The sequence below is a fragment of the Pelodiscus sinensis genome, chromosome 2, assembly GCF_049634645.1.
Source record: "Pelodiscus sinensis isolate JC-2024 chromosome 2, ASM4963464v1, whole genome shotgun sequence".
Taxonomy (NCBI): domain Eukaryota; kingdom Metazoa; phylum Chordata; order Testudines; family Trionychidae; genus Pelodiscus; species Pelodiscus sinensis.
In genome coordinates this window covers 162,138,732-162,161,248 of record NC_134712.1, presented here as the reverse complement: position 1 = coordinate 162,161,248, position 22,517 = coordinate 162,138,732, and the positions used below count along the sequence as shown (strand labels likewise).

The 22,517-nt window shown below is 40.6% G+C and overlaps 1 protein-coding gene and 1 pseudogene across 1 annotated transcript in view; both read left to right on the top strand.

Annotated features, from left to right (window-relative positions):
• CNTNAP2 (contactin associated protein 2) overlaps positions 1-22,517 on the top strand; it is a 1,606,913-nt gene that overhangs the window by 520,711 nt on the left and 1,063,685 nt on the right. The gene's annotated exons all lie outside the window — the stretch shown is intronic.
• Positions 2,305-4,758, top strand: LOC142827424 (serine/threonine-protein kinase Nek1 pseudogene; annotated as a pseudogene).

Below are 22,517 nucleotides of genomic sequence, written 5' to 3'. Positions count from 1 at the left end.
AGTATAGAGAAATTGAAAGACAGTACCTTAACTTAAATCCTCTTTTACTTCTGTCTCATATGAACACAGAGAAGTCTATTCTCCCCCACTGTCTGTGCAGAACTCACTGCAGAGTTTAGAGGAAATGCACATACTGAAAGGAGAAAGTACAGTAATCCAGGCTATATAAGATCACAGATCTGAAACAATTATGATGTAGCAAATTAAAAATGGAAGGTAAAAGTCTAGGGAGTTGTAAAGATCCCATTCAGAGCTTGTTAAAGAAGAGACAATCCTTCCCTGGAGTACTGGATAGAAATTTTCCCCTTCGTTACACCATCATCCTAGCTGTCATGGTTGGCGGCAAGTTCATGCAGAGGGGTTGATGAATAGATAGCTAGGTGAGAATCTGTTGGGGTTAATTAAGAAGTAATGTCCTAATTAATCTGTCCCAGGTATAAAGAAATTTTTCCTTGGCTCTTTCCTATATGTCAGTTTGTTCAGAGAGAGATCTTAGAACTAAGCAACCCTGAATATGGGAACTAGCCAGCTTAATAACATTTTTGGGGGAGAGCAAGTATGCAGTGGGTGATAGTTCGAATTGAACAACATATTTCTGATTTATAACATTGATATTTTGCTGTCCTCTCTCAGTACAGTATGCCTGTCTGACCCTTCTTTAAGATGCCACCCTGAGATGATACTCAGGTAGAGTGACAATTTACTCTAAGGATTAAAAAATACCCAGTCTTAGCCTAACTGTTCCCACTGAAGTCAGTGGGGAATGTTATCACAGACTTCAAGGGGAACAGAGTTAGGCCAACACTGGACACATTTGAAAATTGCATTCTAAATAGCTTATGACTTTCAGATACACAGCTTGCTAAGGTTGAAACTGTAGTTTAATTCTGTCCTTGCTAGTGAAGGTAGCAATACGCTTCTCCACAGATGCCAAAGTCAGATAAATCCAGGTATTTGACCATCCTTATTACCTGTGTAGTATCAAGTTTAGAGAAGACTAGATGTTCACTCCCATCCACCAGCACACAAGTACTTGCTTCTAGTGCACACTTTATAGGCTGCTGCTAGTACAGATTTGTAACATTGGTGTTTCCATACTGCTTGAGAGCTGTGGTGATTCTAGTCCAGTATCCTGTTTCAGAGAGTGGCCAGCCCCAGATGTTTCAGAGGAGCATGGAAGAACCTCACAATATGCCTATATGGGAAAATTTGTTGCCTATGCCATTATCATCCTAATCCCTTTCAGTTACAGACTGATTTTAATCATGGAGTGTTTAGTAATTCACCCTCCATTCCCATTTAGTGCTTGGACTCTGCTTTGATTGTCACATGGGGTAGTCTACACAGGGAGGAGGGAGAAATTAGGTCAGTATAACTATGTAGTTCAGGAGTGCAGAGAGAACTGTCCTATTCATAGGATGGTTCAGGAAAATTGCCCCAGGCTCTGTGCTTTGGGGGCCCCCAGGCTTCAAGGGGACAGGAGTCCTGCACAATGTGGGGGCTAGCAGTAATGATTCTAGCACCACTCCTCTCCAACTTGCCTCTGCTTAAGGGGGACATAGGGCCTGAGCTGTATGGAGAGTTGGAAGTAGTGATGTTGTCCACATTTTGCTACACTCTGCCTCGCTAGTGTAGGTTTACCTGCAAATAAGAAATGGGATAGAAAAGGGCCCCAAAACTACATTGGAAAGACACATTGACAAAAGTCTAGGAAAAATAGTGTTGGGACAAGACAGAAGCAATCTCTGTGTATCAGAAAACCAGCTCTTAAGTTAATAGTCCTAAGGAAACAGAATAAGAAAAAATCTTTGGGTCTGAAGGAAGTAGCTGACCTTATTAGTACAAGAAAACCATCTTCTTTTCAGCCACCTGAAAACAGATTGTTTTTTCTCTGAATCAGTACATTTTACTGCCTTTGTTCATTGGCAAGATGTCCCATTTCAAGTGCACTATATACTTTCCAATGGATTAAATACCTGTAAGTTCTCAGCATGAAGTGTGCAATTAGCTGTTTCTTTAAGACAAACCAGCAATTGAAGATAAGGGTTGATTTCTAAATACTCAACATAGAATGCCTCAACAAACAAAAACCCATACCAAAAATACTTTGCAAAATGTATTTTGAGAAATCCTATCCAATAGTGATTATTGAAATGCAAAATTAAAAGCTTTCATCTAGGAACACACACTCCTGATGATTTCAGAAAACTGCTATACATAACTATACTGATCAGGAAATCCAGATGCTTGATTTTATCCTTTTTGAATATTCTAATTGAATCCTTTTGAAGTTATGGACCTACGATGAGATCCAAAGACCACGGCACTACGGGTAGGTATAATGAGCCACATTCAGAATCTCTTCTTTTTCTATATGTAGACGTTCTAGAACCCATTACAGAAAGTAATTTAATGCTATATTTTATTATGTGTAATAAATATAAATTGCCTATTTTAATGGAGTCAATTAAATTTATATATTATTTATCCATGATACTGTAAGGTCATCCTTAAAGGTGTTCTAATATTGTGCAGAATCAGGTAATTTACCTAATAATTATAGAACTAGTAACATGGTTTTGTGAGGTTTATATTCTAAAGTGCAGTACTTCATAAAGTATTTTTCTCTGCGTATCTACTAATGACAGAAATGGTTGTAACTTGGATAACTGTGTTGTAATGGGGCAGATATCTTATGTATTACTCAGGACTGAATATTAATGTAGTCTATTATTGAAAATCGTGCCAATCATAATAGGAACAGTAAAGAGTAAATTGCAGTTCCTTCCTCTGTGAACGTAGTCTTATATAGCCTTCATGTTATACATCGGTGCCATCTCCCTCTGCACCTTAAGGAGTGTGTGTTCAACCTCTACTCAACCCTAGGGCTTACCACTACCCAACTCCTTCCCAAGTCACTGCCCTACCTCTTCCTACCCCATTCCCTGAGTGCCCTATACCTGTTTTTCCTACCCCATTCCCTGAGTGCCCTATACCTGTTTTTCCTCTCCCTCTTGCATACCACAAAATAGATAATTGCACCAGGCAGGAGGCTCTGGGAAAGAGGGGGAAGAGCTGATTGACAGGGCCCTCAGAAGGTGGGAAGCACTGTGAGGTAGAAAGAGGAACTTGGCTGATGATCGGTGCTAAGCACTTACTAATTTTTTTTCTGAGTGCGCTCCATGGAGTCAGCACTTGTGGTATTAATGTGAGAAGAAGAACTGGGTTTAAATTGCAGCAAGGGACGTTTAGGTTGGACATGTCATTAAGAAAAGCTTTCTAATTGTCATGGTGGTTAAACATTGGAATAAATTACCTGGGGAGGTTGTGGAATCGCATTCATTGAAGATTTTTTTAAGAGCTGGTTAGACAAACACTTGTCAGGGATGGTCTAGATAATAGTCCTACCATTACTACGGGGAGTGGATGAGATGACCTCTCAGGGTCCTTCCAAGCCCACTGTTCTATGGTTCTATGATCCAGAGGTAGAGCATAGTCTAGAATAACTTTTGATTTGCAAAAAGTGGAGTTGTGCTCAGAGGATCAGATCATGGATTGGTTTGTACAGATTTGCTTAGCACTAAAACATGTACATGACAGAAAAAATTTGCGTCGAGATATAAAGTCACAGAATATATTTTTAACCAAAGATGGAACAATACAACTGGGAGACTTTGGAATAGCTAGAGTCCTTAACAGTACCGTAGAGCTGGTTCGCATTTGTATAGGAACACCATATTATTTGTCACCTGAAATCTGTCAGAACAAACCTTAAAACAATAAAAGTGACATATGGGCTCTTGGTTATGTTCTGTATGAAATGTGCACGCTTAAACATGCATTTGAAGTTAGTAACATGAAAAACCTGGTACTAAAGATAATCTCTGGATCTTTTCCTCCTGTTTCTCTGCATTATTCCTATGATCTACGTAATCTGCTTTCACAATTATTTAAAAGGAATCCTAGGGATAAACCATCTCCATATTGGAGAAAATCTTTTTAGCCAAATGGGTAGAAAAATTTCTTACACTTCATTATTGCAGATGAATTCAGTCACAAAGTATTCCACAAGTTTGGTGCCTATGCTGCACCAGTAAAAAGATGAGCTCAAGGACAAATCTGTGCTTCAGCTGTGCCAGCTCAGAAAATTACTAAACTTGCTGCAAAATATGGAGTGCCTTTAATGATCAAGAAATCTGGTGATGCATCTAAGAAAAATCATGAAAAAAGCTATTAGCTAAATGTAGACAGGCCCAACCAATTCTGATAAAGAAAATGAATCCAGGGGAAGAAAGGAGGAAAATGTTTGAGGAAGCTGCAAAAAAGAGAAGATTTGAATTACCAGACAAGGAAAAATGACAGAGAGACCAGATGAGTTTACTGAAGGCTGAGCACATGAGAAGACTAGAGAAGGAAAGGATGGAACGGATAAACAGAGCCAGGGAACAAGTCTGGAGAAATGTGCTTAATACTGGTCGAAGTGGTGATGTTAAAGCACTGTTTTTTGGTGGTGCCTTCCCCTGTGCTTACCAGAAGACTACCATGCTATCTTTGACTAGATGCAACAGCTAAAGGAAAATATTAAAGTAGGTGAGGAGAGAGAAACCAGATGGAGGGCAGAAATACAAAGTCGGGAACCTATTGAAAGAGGATTTCTACCTGGAGTACGTCCAGGATTTCCTAATGGGCCTGATGGTCATCACCATTTACCAGATGCTGATGCAATTAGAAAAAAAAATCAAAAGATTGAAGGAGGTGTCTAAAGAAGCCAATGCAAACAGGTTGGATCGTGCTGATCCGCGACTCCATCCTTATGTGTTTAGAGCTTTGTTCTGTGTTGTGTGTAGCTTAATCCTAAGCACTTTTTAATGCCATCTTCAGTCCCTGAATCTGTTTTGTCTGTTAATGTGTTGTTTCTCACAGAAGGCACAATCTTTTTTGGGGAAGTATAGCTCAGTGGTTTGAGCATTGGCCTGCTAAACCCAGGGTTGTTAGTTCAATCCTTGAGGGGGCTGCTTAGGGATCTGGGGCTAATCAGTCAGGGATGGTACTTGGTCCTGCCATGAGGGCAGGGGACTGGAATCAATGACCTTTCAAGGTCCTTTCCAGCTCTATGAGATGGTACAATTTTAAATGGGGGACTACACTTACGTCAGTTTGACTATTGATTAATAATGTATTTTTTACTGAGTACTTTCACCATTTTAGATAACAACTAGTCTACATGTGTAACTAAGGGTGTGTCTAGACTACAGAGTTTTGTTGACAAAAGTGGACTTTTGTTGACAAAACTATACCTGCGTCTACACTACCGCTGAGTTCTGTCGACATAACGTCGACAGAACTCAGCAGTTTTGTCGACGCTGGTAAACCTCATTTTACGAGGCATAACGCCGTCTGTCGACAGTTATGTCGACAGAAGGTGTTATTGCATGTAGGGTTGTGTCTAGACTACAGGGTTTTGTCGACAAAGCAGCTTGCTTTGTCGACAGAACTGAATGTAGTCTAGACGCTCTTTGTCGACAGAAGCTTTGTCGACGGTATCTGTCGACAAAAATTCTGTCGACAAAACCCTGTAGTCTAGACGTACCCTAAGTTTGGCCAGTTAGATATTAGGCATGCTTCTTTCCACCGGACATCCCAAAAGTGAATAAATTAGTCAATGGCATAGCGCTTATTTGGAGTGATTTTAACAAAGTGAGGCATGAATATGTCATCAGGAAAAATGCCTCATGGGGACATTTTCAAAAGCACAGAAGAGAATTAGGATGGCAAATTACATTAATTTTTTTTCCATGAAAATTTTGAAACCTAATTCCCCTTGTGCCTTTCAAAATCTACTCTTTATGTTTAAGCATTCTCTCTGTTTCACATTTACCCTGAAGATTCAAGGGAAGGCATTTCAGTAGGCCATATTTGCAAAAGTGGAGTTGTGCTGATTTATACCCACTGAGAAACCTCTGAGTATGTTTTTTAACAAATAGTGAACATCTTCAAACTGAAGTTGTCATGTGAATACCATTTCATTAGTGAAAACTGAAATAATATGCTGGCCCTGCTCATGCAAATAATGATGTATGGTGAGTACTAGTCAAGGAAGATCATGTGTAAAGTGAACCCCAGTGTTCTTATTGCCTGAAAGTTGTCAGATATGTTCACTTTGTATGTTAATGTACACACAGTACATTTTTTTGTTATTTCCAATTATAGCATTTTGTTTTATTTATTTTTCAACCTATCTGTGTTTGGAGACACAGAAAATGCTTCATAAGTACAAAATTATGTTAAAAGCAGATGGAAGAATCATCACAACCATGTTTAGATCCTTAGCTAAACTTTTTAGTCTAAGCAGATTTAAAAAAAACCCTGAAAATACAATTGCAGTTAATAATTTACACTATTTTTTATAACGGAGAAATAAGAGTATTTATTTTATTACATGACATTTCATCCTCTTTGTTGGTCGGTTAGCCAGAGTTTCTGGAATAAGGACAGTATCATGAGTTGAGTTTAACAATAGGACATCCACTATTATTGGAAAAGAGTGAAGAGGCAGCTCCCCTGCTACTGATGGTGCAAATAGCTTCCATTTCTCCTTGAGAAGGAAAATGCACACACTTCTGAGCCAGGGATCCTATTGTTTGGGAAAACCCACAGCCTTTAGTATCTGTCTGCCAGCACAATAACTGTCACAATGCATTTATTTTCATTTCTTGTCATTCCTTCTGGAGCAGGTCCAGTATATGCCTTCAGTTTTAACCAGCACAATTCTATTATCTGCTCTTCTATCCACATGTATGCACCTTACGGTTATCACAACTACTACCCACCACCACCACCTAAAATCTCCCATTTTTAAGAACATCAGCTTTTCACTACTCTTCTGCCTTCCCTTTTGAGTGTTCCTTTCACCAACTGACCCATCCCAACGTTATTAGGCCACGTCTTCACTCCACGGAAGATTGTCACTCACATAATCAACCTTCTGGAGTTTTATGTAGCAAGTCTAGTTATGACTCATTAAATCAGACTCAGAGGGTGTGCTTGCCAGTTTCCAGTACTCCTGCTCTTGCAAGGAGTAAGGGAAGCTGATGGGAGCATTTGCTCTCATCAGCCACCCCACTGTGGAGCCACTGCCAAACTTGGCTTAAAGTAAACCGACTTTACGCAGCTGGAGTTGTATACCTCAAGCCGAGCTGCTGCGTCTAGTGTACACTTGGCCTTAATCATTGGTATTTGGTTCAACAACTTAAGAGTGTTTGGTAGTTGAAACATGGTGAAATCAGTGTTCATAAAGGAAAGTAGAAGAATAATCTGGTCCTGGAGATTTAGTGGCCATAAGTGAGGCAGAGTTAAGATTTTGGTGGTGTGCAGTAGCTGTGGTAGTCATGTGGGCGAAGGAGCAGGAAGTGGGTTAACTTTTAATTTCCTTGCTTTTGTGATTTTGTTCTCTATGTAGCAATCTTAACATGTTTTACAACACATGCAAAATGAGAGGGAATCCGCATCCTTTAGAGTTTGATCCAAAACACATGGCAGGCAATAAATAGAAAGACTCCCACTGACTCTCAGTAGCCTTTGAATTAAGCCTTTCACACACGCTTTGTTGGCACCATTATTTCATATTTAATCCAAATCCGAGAGACGTGGAGTTAAATAAATGTGTGCTGAAACTCAGCAAGCTGACTGAAAATTGTGCAATAAGCATTGCTGCATAGTTGAAGTACATGAATGAACGTGTGTGTGTGTGTGTGTGTGTGTGTGTGTGTGTGTGTGTGTGTATGTGTGTGTGTGTATGTGTATGCATGAACATACTTGGTTTTTAAAGCCTATCACTCTGAAACACTAGCTTTTATGCTGGAGAAATTTGTCACTGCAGTGCTGGCATGATGGAATATAACACAATTTGTTTTGACTTCAACATAATTTTTCATTGGATGACTAGTCCACACAACTCGGGAGACATAAATGAGAGACCAGTCACCTCATTTTTGATCACTTGCCATACTTCATAAACTAATACATATGCAGTATTTTGGAGTGTAAATTTATTAGGCAAAAGGTACAAATCTTGAAAAAACGATGAAGATCAGGACTGTTGCAGTGACCTTGCTCTTTTTAGGGTGTGACCCTGTCAGAGATCTGACAATGTGCAAGACATACCATTAGGCTCTGACTCTAGCATATATTGTGCTAGGATTGACCTCTCCAGAGAACTATGAACTAAGTGTATGAATAAAGATGAGTAGCAGCCTGAAATTTTTTTCCAGGATAATTTTTATTAAAAAAATTAATTTGAAATATTTTTTCAAAAACATTTTCTCTTGAGCTATTTGAACCTGCCAATTGCTGAGCTTTTTGGCTTATTCCTATCATGTGCTTGGGAATTTGCTTAGAATCCAACATGGAATAGTCTCACTTAAAGTCAATAATCCTATACAGATACCGAACTTTAAGCACGTGGTTAGTGATTTTCAGGATCATATTTCCACTGTTCTTCTGCCCAAGCAATGGAAAAGCTAGTGGGATGGTGATTCCACTGATAAGGGGTCAACTGAAAAATCAAGTTTATGTAATGAGCATTGTGACGGCACGTTGGGGTCCCCCGTCTCCTGCACCCCGAAATGACACAACCAGACCGCACCAGCCGGTGGAGTAGAGGAAGTTTATTGCCTCTCCAGGATACAGCACAGCACAGATGTAATCTGGTCACAGAGCTGGGCTAGGATGCCTCAGGCCTCCTTGAGATGGGGGAGACTGGGCCCCTAAACTCCAGCCCCTTCCCTAGGCTGTCTCCTCCATGCTCCCAGACAGCCACCAACCAACTAACTAAATTCCCTTCCAGCCCTGCCCCCCAGCCAGGGCAGCATCCACCTTCCTTTGTTCCTCTCCATGGGGGGTGTCTGGCCACTGGTTCAACAAGTTTGGCATTACCTCTGCCTAGTGAGGTTTTCCCTGCTGGGTCTTGCTCCAGACAGCAGGGGTCACCACAGCCCAGCAAGTACCCCCACTACGTCACAAGCATCACAGCCCTTTCACAACGTTCTTTGATTTATTCAGATGGTTGACTTTGGAGATGGATGAGAATTGTTAATTTTCCTTTTTGCCTTCATTTATTTTCATACAAGTCCATATTTTGGGGTGGTTTCAAAGGAAAATCCTGCTTTCAAAGCTATGGTCCTAAGTCACTATTATACTTTCTTCCCTGACATTATATGTTATTTCCTTTTTTTTTTTTTACTCTATTGGATTTTAGTCATTAAATTCAGCTGTACTTTTGAGGAAAAGGCTACTATTGTACTGCTGAAGACCTGAATCAATGTTCTGAGTCCCAAAAATAGGTTTAATACAATAGAGTGCTTGCTAGCAAGAACTGACAGCATGTAGCACTGTTTATACCTTATTGAGAACGATGCAAGGAGCTCTGGTTAAGGATGAGTAAGTGTCATTGTCAATGGGATTTCTGTGTTCCATAATGTTTCATTATAACACAGCTGTGCCATGTTTAAATCCAACTCATAAGAATAATGTTATTGCATAAAATATATGTTAAGTATTCTTGCTGATATGGCTATAATTTATAATAAATAGGATAAAGTATAGAGAGTAAATCTCTGAAGTTTACTTGCTTTCTATTTTTATTTTTAAATAGGAAATTAAATATTGACTTTGTACTACCATAATTATACTTGCTGTCTCACTCAGCAACCAGTCCTAATTTCTTACTACCTGGTAGGTGATTTGAAAGGACCAGCTTATTATACATTAGACATGTTCATTTTCAACTGCAGAAGTGTGTCTGATGAACTCATATTTTAAGCCTTTTTACAAAAGTGCTTGTCTTGCTGCAGAGTAATAATTCACTTCTAGTAATAATGAAATGAGACATTTAATATATGAAGGCATTTATGATGTCAGGACAAATATCAGCTTTTTTACTGATCGTTTTAAAGAAGCAAAAATTATCATCACTCAGAACGAGGAGATTTGCTGTGATAATTATATTAACCTACAATTATCAAATTATTTTTTTCATTTTCTATTCTGTGTGTCAGAAAACAAAACCAACCAAACAAAACCCCATACAAAGCTATAGACTGATTTTGATGTATAGCATGCTTGTTGTCATCATCTTGGTCCATTGTCTTTTCCCTATTAAAGCCTCTGATAGTGACTAATCAGATGTTGTACAAGTATTTGTGGGGTTTTTTAAATAAATTCTTTGGCTTAAAAGAGTAAAGGAAAATGTGCACATTGTATACTGGGCCCCATTCTGTCCTCTGTGAGATGAGTTAGTCCCAGCCATTGATATCAGTGACAGTAGTATCCATGTAGAGAAGGACAGAGAAAGACCAGCTTTTTGTGTTAGGTATGAGTGTGACTATTTGATATTGTTCAAACCTTGTCCTTCCAGTGTTCAGCCAGAATACAGCACCCGAAAACGAAGAATCGGGTAGTGTATTTTGCACAGGGGATGGTTCCTATGTATTCCATGGAACTTTCAAAATAAGGAACTCCATTTGCTATGTATCGAAAGTGAATTTTGTGGGTATAAAGTTAGTATGGATATCCCCCACCATATGCCTCCCACAGGATGTGGTAGTAATTTTACAGTGGTTCCAAAGGAGCTCAGTAAAAGGAGGGTTGCTTGAAATCTAGAGTGTAAAAATTACTTCACACCATCTTAAAGAAAACCATGGGCTTCTCTGGAGAAAAGGAGGTATGTATGATAAAGATATATTAATTCCTAACAGTCAAATATTGCTGTGTAGATAGTACATGCATATGTGTGTTTCTGTGTGTGTGCCAGTATGTCAGAGTAGAAAGTGCTATAATTATTTGCAATTCTACAATTTTTATAATCTCAAAAAAAAATTTTTTAAATATTGATTATCCCTCACACTGGGCTGAGGAGGAATTTTTATTGTGTCAAGTAGAGTCCAGAGCTACTTCCATCCTCACCCAGCTCTGTAGTCTCAGTGATATGTCTCATAATTTCCCCAGGTTGAGCCATTCTTCTCCTGCACACTACTTTATGTAAGCATGCTGTTTCTCTGTGCCCCAACCACTGCTCCTTGCTAGTCTCTGCCTCTTTTGCTATGACCTTTAGCTCTGCTGTGGATCAGCTCTTTCTTCTCATGGGAGTAGTGTCAAATTAGACACTCAAATGTCATGACAAATCCCCCCCCCCCCCCCATCGCCCCACACACTATTTCATTCAGTCATTTCAGTCTTCATTACAAAATGCATCCAAATAAAGTGTATGAACCAATATTTGTCCATGCCCTGACCAGATTTATTGGAGAAGTTTCTAAAAATGAAGAGGCAAGAATATATTGGCCCATTAAGTTTTTCTAGACTAAATGCATAACATGCTATTACAAGGCTCAATTAATGCTTTTATTTCATTAATGCTCACATTCACTTTATTATTTTGACTTTGACTTTATGATATAGAAGGTCAAAACAAAATACTGCAGAATATTTTGTTTAATGAAAAATTCAGAGATAATTGACTTTGGGTCCTGATTTGGAACAATTTTGAAATCTCGGATTTCCCTCTGGATTGAAATTCCATTTTTCAGCCAATTCTAAATTAATCTCAGTCTCCGAACCATTAATGGACTGACCATTCCAAGTTCTTAAGGAATTCCAGTAGTGTTTGGGAAATACATCTGGGTAAGCGTGCATGCAGGGGAAAAAACCCTTGAATCTGTTTGCTCTTGCAAACCCCTAAGAGGAGAGAGAGAGAAAAGGCAAAATAAAAATGAGAGAAAGCTAAAGAGGATAAGGAAAGAGAGAAAAGAAAAGTAAATCACATATAAGTTCTGTTGAACTCAGCTCAGCCATAGGTGGTACTACTGATATCAATAGGGTAGCAGATGAAGATTGAATCTTCAGTGCAATTGTCAAGGGAGCTTGACTTCAAAGCAGTATTTAACAGCAGGAGCTAAGTTACTTCAGCTCCTTGTGAACTTACTGGGAACAGGTCCACAGAGGCAGGGAATGCATCATAGAGACAATGGATCAAGAGAGAGGTCACTGACATGAAAAGGACTGCTGGGGCAAAGGTACAAACCAGGAGAATTAGATTCTGGGGAGGCCACCAGGTACTAATCCGACAAATGCAGCAGAAGTAGCTTCTCAAGTGTTGTTCTTCATTTTATATATCCAGTGAAATGCAATACAACATCCAGTGGTATCAATTATTTAAATTGAGTTAGGATTTTACTCCAAGTCTCTACAAAACACTGATTTCTATATCGTTTATTAATTGGGGGGGGGGGGGGAAACATGGGCTACATCTACAGTGCTCACTGTTGCGCAAATATATATCGCCATGCCTCATTTGCATACTTAATGAGCCACCATTTTTGCACAAGGGGCTTTTGCGCAAGAAGGAGCACTCTACACTACTCCTTGCACAAAAAAAACCTCTTGTGAAAGAGCCATTCTGCCTGAAAATAAGCAGCAGAACCGCTCTTGCTTAAGAGGGGGATTTTGTGCAAGAAGGAGCAGTGTAGACTGCTCCTTCTTGTGCAAAAGCACCGTGGCACAAAAACAGCAGCTCATTAAGTATGGAAATGAGGCGCAGCGATATTCATCGCCGAGCCTCATTTGCATATGTTCTTGTGCAAGACTGGGCAATGGGAGACGTAGCCCCTGTGTAAGGTGAGTAAGAGTGCTAGAACAACAGTGTCTATGTTAATAAGGTTAGAGTGTGGTATGTTGACTCATATCACTCCATACGTAGTTGTATGTATTTCAATGGGACTTCTTCTTAGGGACAAAGGTATTTATCAGTGTGATTAAGGATACCTACCACATTCCGTCCCATAGAACATTCCTCTTTGCCTCAGACAGATTATGCACCCATGCTTCAGCAGTTCCATTAATTCAGGTAACTAGGCCACATCCATACTACGCAGAAGATCTTCGCTGCTGAGGATGATCTTCAGGGGTTCAGTTTAGTGAGTTGGTGCTGGTAGTCCTGTTCCTCATGAGGAGTAAGGGAAGTCAATGGGAGTGTTTCCTCCCATCAACCTCCTGCTGTGTGGATGGCACGGAAACATGATTTAAGATACTTTGACTCTAGCTATGTAATTAAAGTTGCTGGAGTTGCGTATCTTAAGTCGACCTTCCACTGTAGTATAGAGCAGGTGTTAAGTGTTCCCCAATATGAACACAATTCGGTCCTAAAGGTCAAATCCTGTCCTCATCTCCGCCACATGTATTCCACTAACCAGGGTTGGATTTCTTTGTCTGCGGGAGGAGGAGAGAAGGGATGACCAGGGAGAAAATACACGAGAGAGAGAATTCCTGTTATCTGCCAGTCAGTACTTGCTCATCAGTGGGATAAGGTACATAAACTGAGTTGTTAGACTCTAGATATGGTGTATTAATGTATAATGAAAGAATCATGTCCTGATTGTTTACTCAGGGTACATAGGGAAGGGAAGATCACTATACTATTTTTCTTGCTTACTGTAGACCAGTGCAGCATACCATAGAATTGAATCCTTTGCCAGAGTTCAAGAATCTTTCCCCCTGCTTCTCTTCAACTTTCTATCTGAAGCACGGAAATTCCAGGCTGGAAAAAGCTGAGTGATTATCTAAATAAATGTGATGTGCAAGGTTTATTTAAAGCCATTCCAGTATGTGTTTAACTTTTCATTTATGAATTAATTTCTTTCTGCATATTTATATATATATATATATATATATATATATATATATATATATATATATATATATGTATATATATATATATATATATATATATATACTAGCCAATTAGCCCATCATAAAACGGGATTTTCAGGTCTCTCCTCCACGTCCTATTCCCTTTCTAACTCGGTCTTCTCTCCTGAGCCTCCGGTCTTTGGCTCCGTCTCTCTCGCCTGCTCCTACTGCCTCCCCCCCGCCCAGCTCTCCGCCATCTCCTGCCTCTTTCTCCATCTCTTTCTCTTCTCCCCCTCCTGCCTCTCACTCTTTTTTTCTTCTCCTCCCCCTCCTGCATGGGGAGCGTGGAACCCAAACGGCTATTTGCGCCGCTTGCTCCCGCGCAGCAGCCCAGCTGAGCGGCTGCCTATAAGCTCCAGCTGCCCCCCTGCACCATTTACCTTCACCCCAGCACTGATCCTGCAGCTTCCCAGTTGTCCTTCACCTCCCCCTCCTCCTCGTTGCCCCGCCCTCCTCCCCCCCCCCCCCGGCCAGGGTCTGTTCATGGCCAGGAGGCGGGGCCTGGCCGTGTATGTCACCACCCTGCTCCCGTTCACCTCCCGCTGTGGTGCTCGACTGAGTTCTGAGCCACTCAGCTGGGCTGCTGCGGGGCAGCCCAAACGGCTGCTTGCTCTTCTTGCTACCCCACGGTGGCCTTGCTGAGTGGCGCAGAACTCAGCTGAGCACCACGGCGGGATGCAAAGGGGGGGTAGGGCAGTGACGTACGTGGCCGGGCCCCGCCCCATGGCCGTGTACGTCACCGCCCCACCCCCTTTTCTCTCCCTCTGTGGTGCTCGGCTGACTTCTGCGCCGCTCAGCCAGGCTGCCACAGGGGAGCAAGTGGAGCAAGTGACCGTTTGGGCTCCGCGCTTCCACAGGAGTGCTGCAGGGGGACCGCAGTGCCCAGATGGGTGCTTGGCCGCTTGCTCCCCCGCGGCGGCCTGGCTGAGTGGCGCAGAAGTCAGCTGAGCACCATGGTGGGAGGCAAAAGCTCCCCACAGAGGCAAGACAATGCTACAGTGTTAGTCACAGACATTGGGCTGCTATATATATGATTAGATAGCAGACCAGATGGCAAAGGTATATGTAAGCGGGGGAATGGTCCCGCTCTTGTGGGGAACTTTCCTGGCTTCTATACACCCCGGTGAAATGAACCAGCGAAAGGATCTGTGTCCCCGCTCCCACTTCCTTTACCCCACGGCTCCCTGATCCTGAGGGCTCCCCCTCCACTCTCCTGAGTAGCAGAGCTCTTGAAACCCCAACAAGGCTGGGCCCAGGTTTCCTGGGGCTTAATCCCTGACCTTGTAGTCACTAGGGGCAGGAGTTAGGGTGTCCCCACTCCGAGGTGCTCTCTTTACACTGCAGGCCTTCTTGGCCCAGTGATCACTTCATAAGGTTCAAAGCAAATACAATTTATTAAACATCAACTGATTAAAGAGAATAGAATAAGAAACAATGAGAATGGTTAAATGAGAACACACAGCCCTGCTCTGTAGCACAGGGACATCAAAACAGCAGTCTGCAGAGTGTAAGGACAGTTCACAGTCTCTTCCTTAGAAGCCCTGGATGTGCTGCAAGGGACTGCAGGCTGGACACGCTTGCACTGGCAGTGACCACACAGCCTCAGTCTCTAAGTGGCCAGACCCCTCTCCCAGTCCAGAGCCTTTCCCCACACTTTGCAGGTCCCAGTAGCTCACCACATCCAGCTGCAGGCTGTGCTGCTTGGCCAGTTCCAGCTCCTTGTGTTGCTTCTCTGTTCCTTTTGGCTTTCTGAGCACTGCCAGTCTGCTGCTCAACACAGGGTCTGCACTGCTTGGCCTGTCTGTGTCTGGTTCTGTCACTGCAGGACTTCTTCTTGTACTCCTCTCTCAGCTCTCTGTCTTTGCAGGACCTCTTCTGCACACAGCTTGTTTGTTCAGAGACAGAGCCAGAACAATCCCCACTTACAACCTGTCAGTCAGGCTGAGCTGGAGTGTTGACTGCTTTCCATTGTCTCTGGGGTCTGTCAGTCTCATGAACCCTTCCCCTTCTGAAGCTGGTAAACCAAAAAACTCCCACAGAGTTTTAGTAAGGGGTAACAGTCCCCTTACATATAGTTTCAAGTGATGAATTTTTTCTAAACTAACCAATGTTGCTAAATGTTTTTTCTTAATAGAGGCTCCTCAGGGTAAGTGCTGTATCCTCTGTTTTGAGTCTGATAACTCTGGGTGCTGTGCATCAGCTCAGAGAACACTTTCTGTATCACTTTTACCTTTTAGTTGTCACCAGTGTTCATTAGGGCAAATTGATCCCTCTCTAAAGATGCCCCCTGCAGGATTTGAGCTTAAGATACATTAGAAAGTAGTTGGCATTAAGAAATATGCACCATACCTGGGAATTCATTCTAATTAAGCTCACTGTTGGAAAGATCACCTGGGATAATTTTAATTCAATTATTTTAATATTTTTGTAGGCTATGCTTAAGTGACCAACATCCCCTGAGTTATCTCAGCTGTTCACAACTGCACTTAACTTTCAATTTTTAAATTAAAATGAAACTTTTTAAAATCTAATTTAGTCTTTTTATTTTCCTTTGTTATTTGACTGCATTGCAAAGAATGGTATGTGACTTTCTTGAGAGACGTAATGCAGGTCTTCATTTGTCTTGCGTGATCTATGATTCATTTGTATATACTATAAACCCTCTTCATCTTGTACACTTTCATCATTTATGTTTTTTATTCACACATTACCCCATCCACCATCTCTTGTTCACTTCCTCTTTCTTACTCTTTACTGGGTATCATTTTTCCCCTTTTTTTCTGAGTTACATGTCGTTTTTGGATTGATTGTAGAATTATATATTTACATTTACTAGATTTTTTTTTAAAGTCAGCACTCATGGAGAAAAAAAAATGTCCCAGCTCTATTTACAAAACAGAAGGGCTGAAGTTTCTAAACTGGGCAGAAAGAAATGCATGGGAAATGTAAATTGAATTTTTGTACATCTCTAAATTGTAAATTTGCTTTAATATTTGTACTACTGCAGTTGTTTACAAACTAATATAAGTTAAAACAATAGACCAGGTGTAAGTGTTCCTCAGTATGAACACAATCCGGATACTACAGATAGACAGGGAGCAAAGCCTAATCATGAGACGAACCTGCTCAGAAAAGAATCTTACTTCTGACCTCCTGACTAAGATTCTTAGAGTACACAAAGCTGAACCCCAGAGTCCAGGGCATCATTAAACATTCTGTTGATCTTCCTAATTTGTTTCTGATGTTAGTTCTGATTAAGGGCCCGCTCGAGTTCCTATCAATAGCAAAGATCCAGTGACCTGGCTGAGTCCAGAGCAAAGCCCTTGTTCAAAACTATTGTCAGATCTTACTGAAAGGTCAAAATTTTCATTGAATTTAAACCAGCAAGGGACAAACTAGTTCTAATAATTCAGGAATTGAGTCTACTAATGCAAATTTTATTTTCCTGGGTTTCATGACATATCCAGTGAAGGTGAATTTGTCAAAACAATATGTATGTGTATGAGAGAGAGAAAGCAGTTTCTGTGTTATTTCCAGCATGAATAAGAAGCAGTATGCATCTGAAATCCATCTCATGAAACAAGCCTCTTCTGGGAAGGTCAATTTTGCAAGCTCATTAGTATGTGATAGTTCTGTTAAAAATTTTAACTTCTCTGGATGTCTATCCAAATCTGAATTCTAATATTTACTGTGTTTGCCCATAACCATTTCACATGGAGCTAAGTCTTGCTTAGGATTCTTTTGGAACTCCTCAAAGTATTGATTGCTCATGGATTTCATGACATGTCCAAGGATTAAGCAATACACCCGGGAGCCTAGTTGTGTTTCCCATTCTGCTATTGATTTACCTTGTGACCATGGTATAATTGTTTAAATTCTCAGTGCCTCAGTTTTTCTGTGGTAAAGTGACTAAAAAAATACCTCCCACACAATGGTCATGTCAGGCTTACTTCATTAATGTTTATGAAGTTCTTGGAGCTTTTGGGGGAAGTGCAATGAAAATGCAGTTATTTTAGGCATACAGGAGTGTATCTTGAGAAACACTGGAATGCAAGTATTCACTGTTACCAAGGTGTCTTAAAAAAGCTATGTTACTTTTTTGATACTCTGAGGCTACGTCTAGACTGGCATGATTTTCCGGAAATGCTTTTAACGGAAAAGTTTTCTGTTAAAAGCATTTTCAGAAAAGAGCATCTAGATTGGCAGGACGCTTTTCTGCAAAAGCATTTTTTGCGGAAAAGCGTCTGTGGCCAATCTAGACGCGCTTTTCTGCAAAAAAGCCCCGATCGCCATTTTCGCGACTGGGGCTTTTTTGCAGAAAACAAATCTCTGCTGTCTACACTGGCCCTTTTGCGCAAAAGTTTTTTGGAAAAAGACTTTTGCCCTAATGGGAGCAGCATAGTATTTCCGCAAAAGCACTGACAATCTTACATGAGATCGTCAGTGCTTTTGTGGAAATTCAAGCGGCCAGTGTAGACAACTGGCAAGATTTCCGGAAAAGCGTTTGCTTTTCCGGAAAAAGTGGCCAGTCTAGACACAGCCTGAGTTTCTTAGGATTTCAGTAAAAAAAATCCTTACATATCGTAGTTGCTTCATTTTATCTATAAAGTGACAAGTATCGGGATGTAGATTTATTTTGGTATTTTCTTCGGTGTTGGGAAACAAGGACAATAGCTCAAAATGTTTCTATTTACACATCAAGAATAAATAGTGGAATCATGAAGAGCTTGGTGGCTGGGTCAACAGCAGGGAAATTGTAATAGATCAGCTGCGTATTTAACAGTAGACGTCAGCTTGAAATGTGGTAATTATCTGAATGAGAGAAATTGACATAATTGTTCCAAAAATATATTGTCTGTTTTCCATAATACTTTCTCCTCTTCCCTTTGTGCACTGTATAATGCCGATTTTATTTCTTTTTTTCTTTATCACTGTTCATTACTTCAAACCCATATTGGGTACCTGTTAACAAAACTGAAGGCATGAACATAACAAGTATGGGGAGCCCTGATATATGAAACACGGTTCTGTATATATAAATGATTGGCGAAGTAATATCAGTGTGTGCTTAACCTGTGCTAACATAGTGTGGCTCTTTGTTCACATACATTCCAAGTCCCAGAGGGTCCATTGTGATCACTAGTGTTCCTTGCTCTATGCAATGGGCCATCAAACTTCCCCAAAATATTTTCTTCAGTGGATCTTTTAGGGGGAAAATCTAATCTTCATTTAAAAATTGTTCATTTAAATTTTTGTAGTCATTAGATACTCTCAGCATTAAATATTTATACCTTATTTCTATTCCAAATTTGTCTGGCTTCAGCTGTCACCCACTGAATGATGTTATACCTTTGTTGGTTAGAGTGAATGCTCCATTGTTTAAATGCATTAAATATTAGTTCTTGAGGTAGATACTTATAGACCATAATCAAGTCACTCCTTTGCCTTTTCATTATTAAGTCAAATAGATTGAGCTAACATCTAGTGGTTAGTCTGCAAAATAGAAGTTTAAAGTCCACTAGAGTCTTTGAGCTATGGAATCTGCTCTGTTAATTCAGGCAGTTGGGCTCATGCTTTCAAATTCACAAGTCATAGGCAGTTTCGACAGCTACCACTCCATCCAGGAGTAATGCACTGCCAAGTAGTGGTGCATATGAGGAGTCAAGGTCTGACAGAACTCTGAAGCTCAGGATGACATTCTCTGGGGGATAGAACACTCCATGTGTAATGGGACAGCACTCACCTCACATGAACACCCCCATCTGGCTGAATGCATTTGCCTGCACTCAGCCCTCTTTGTGAATCACAACCCCTTTTGGGGTACAACTTTACCAGGGGTCCATCTCGATGCCCTCTGTATGGTTTCACTATATTCCCCACTCAGAGAGTGGTGCCTCCAAGGCTTCCCCTTCTGGAGACAATGTCATCGCCCTTACCTCAGGGCTCTATGACAGTTCATCATAAAGTCTCTCAATAGTTCAGAGTCTCTGGCCCCATCTGCACTTGCCACACTGGAGAGCAATCTTCTGGAGTTTGATTTAGCAAGTCTAATTAAGATCCGCTACAGTGAACACTGAGGACAGCTCCGATTGGTGCCAGTACTCCTTGCAGTTGCGAGGGGTGAGGGAAGCCAACAGGAGTGCTTGTTCCCATCGGTCTTCCTCTGTGCAGGCAGCACTAAACTCAGCTTAAGGTAAGCCGACTCCAACTATGTATTTTACGTAGCTTGAGTTGCATACCTTAACGGGACCTTCTAAGTCTAGCGTAGACTTGGCCTCTAACCAGCTCTCCCCTCAGAGCTGTCCATGGTGCTGCCATCACTCAGCCAGCCAGTCTCCAGGGTCTTTCACTCCTTCAAATCTGGGGTGCAAGTGACTGCTGCTGTGCTTTACAGAGCCTTTTATAGGCCTCCCTAACCCCTGACTGGCTAGTTCCTTCACAGCCACTCTAGTCTCCTTGGAGATCTTCTCTGCATAATTTTGAATTTTGTCTGCATAACCAAAAGAGGACATTGACCCCAATTGACTTCAAATAAAATCCCAGCTTAAGTTAATTTGGGAGATCCTTCTTCCCATCCTTGGAATAGTGTACTGTATTCTACATAACATGTAAAGATCTGACATATTTTTTCTTATTGAAAGGAGACCAATTTTACATTTGAATGTACATAATATAAAAATGCTTCCTTTCTCAACATTTTGAATTTCTGAATATTTTGTACCCTATTGTATATATTTTCAATGATAAAAATCTTTTTTTGTATATCAGCCTGCAGAAGGAATAGAACCAATTTTCTGTATCCTGTTTTGAAAAATAGGGCAGTGCAGAACACTTAAAAATCCCCTATAGCACTGATTATAGTTAAAAATGAACACACACTAAGGGATTGCTGAGATTAAGATCCAGTTGGCTTTTAGCTCAAGCAGTAGATGCTCATACACTAAGCTCCACAAGTCCCAGGTTCAGTTCCTCTCTTGGCGTTACAAGTGGGGGCTCATCAGAGTTTTTAACTGGCTCTCTGAAACTTGAAATGCCCTTGCTCAGCTAGGGGAAATGTGCACTGAGGTCCCAGGTTTTTGTTTCCACCTTTTGGCATTACACTTTTACAGTCTTTACACACTCAGAAGGGCCTGCTATGCTCAGTTCTCAGTGCTGGCATTCTTACTGCTAAGCTAATGGTTCTCTTCTGTTTGTAGGCAAAGTGTCAGATTCTGACAGTAGCAGAAACTAATGGGGACTGCTTGTGATATATGTTCCTAGCCAGCATGAATTATGGTAGGACATTCATCCCCAAATTATTAATCTGTAAATCAATGTCACTGCCTCCAGACAAGTAGGAGAATATGTGTCATCACTTTTTATTCTGGAATATTAAAATCTGGATACAAGATGTTGTCTGTGATTTTATTTCTTTCAACTGAGACACAAAGAAATCTGCCCATTGTCTCTTTAATGAAGTGAGCCTATTTTATTTTAATATATTTTGTTTCTTTTAATTGCCATGTTGTTTTTGTACTTTTCTAATCACAAGTAACTCACTTGCATTGTTTTCATTATATATGAAGCAGCTTGTAACTATTTGTATTATATTCTATTAAATGAAGATGCCTACCTTGAAAAATATAAGCTTCAGGGGGTAGCCGAGTTAGTCTGTACAGGATAAACTCAGAAAACAACAAATGGTCTGGTAGCACTTTATAGACTAACAAAACATGTAGATGGTATCATGAGCTTTCGTGGGAACAGCTATAAAATGCTACCGTCCATTTGTTGTTTTATAAAAAATATAGTTCATGTCTGGTTTCCACCAAAATTAAACAAAAACTACAAAGAGTCCATGCCATAAAATGGAGAATATAAACAATAACTAAAACAATTACTAACACCATTAATGGCATTAATAAAATAACAGTTGATTTCACCATCAGTTTCAATACAAAATGGTTCTTACCGATAGCTTCCAATATCCCAATGAAATCACACATTCACTAAGGGCAATTCACCATTCTCTCATAGATTGTGTATCAGTCAAAAATATATAAATTTCCAACATAGTTATAATGCAGATAGCAATTTTAAATGTTTCACCGTATTAGGAACGGAGAAATGTAAGATACTTCTGCATGCTAGTAAACCCTCCTCCTGCCTATGCAATATCAGATTATTACTCCATGCCACAATGCAGCAATCAGTTCCCATTCAACAAATGTGTGAGCACCTGCAGAACACTAATCACATCACAAATCCCCTGAACTTTAGTAAGACTTGCTTAACTGTAAGTATGTGTGCAAGTACTTTGATGCTTTGCTGAATGGGGATGGACCTCGGCATGGTCTTTGATTTGCTGAATTGAAGCCCCACTAAGAATTTCACAGGGGGTCTGCTGGGAAGGGTGACTTGAACTAATTCTATTTTCTTACAACTTATTCCAGGGTGTGTACTTGATAAAAGAAGAAGACTCTTTCTTAATCCTTGGATCAATAGAGGTTACACATTTCAAGCCAAATGAACAAAGTAATCAGCTCTTCCAAATTGCACTTCTTGATAGATCAAACAGCGACAGGAAACTTTTCATTGATCTTCATAGTATGTTTCTGGTGAAGGTCTAATACCTGCTTTCCCTTTGGGGCTGATCACCATTCCCTTCACATGCTGTTCCGCTAAGTGTTATTTTTAGTAATACCAAATCTGTTCATTTCTCTGCCCAATCACTGATGCTTCCCTTTCTTACTGAAACAACTGCCATTCTCTCTTTCCTGACTTTGGAAGGAAAA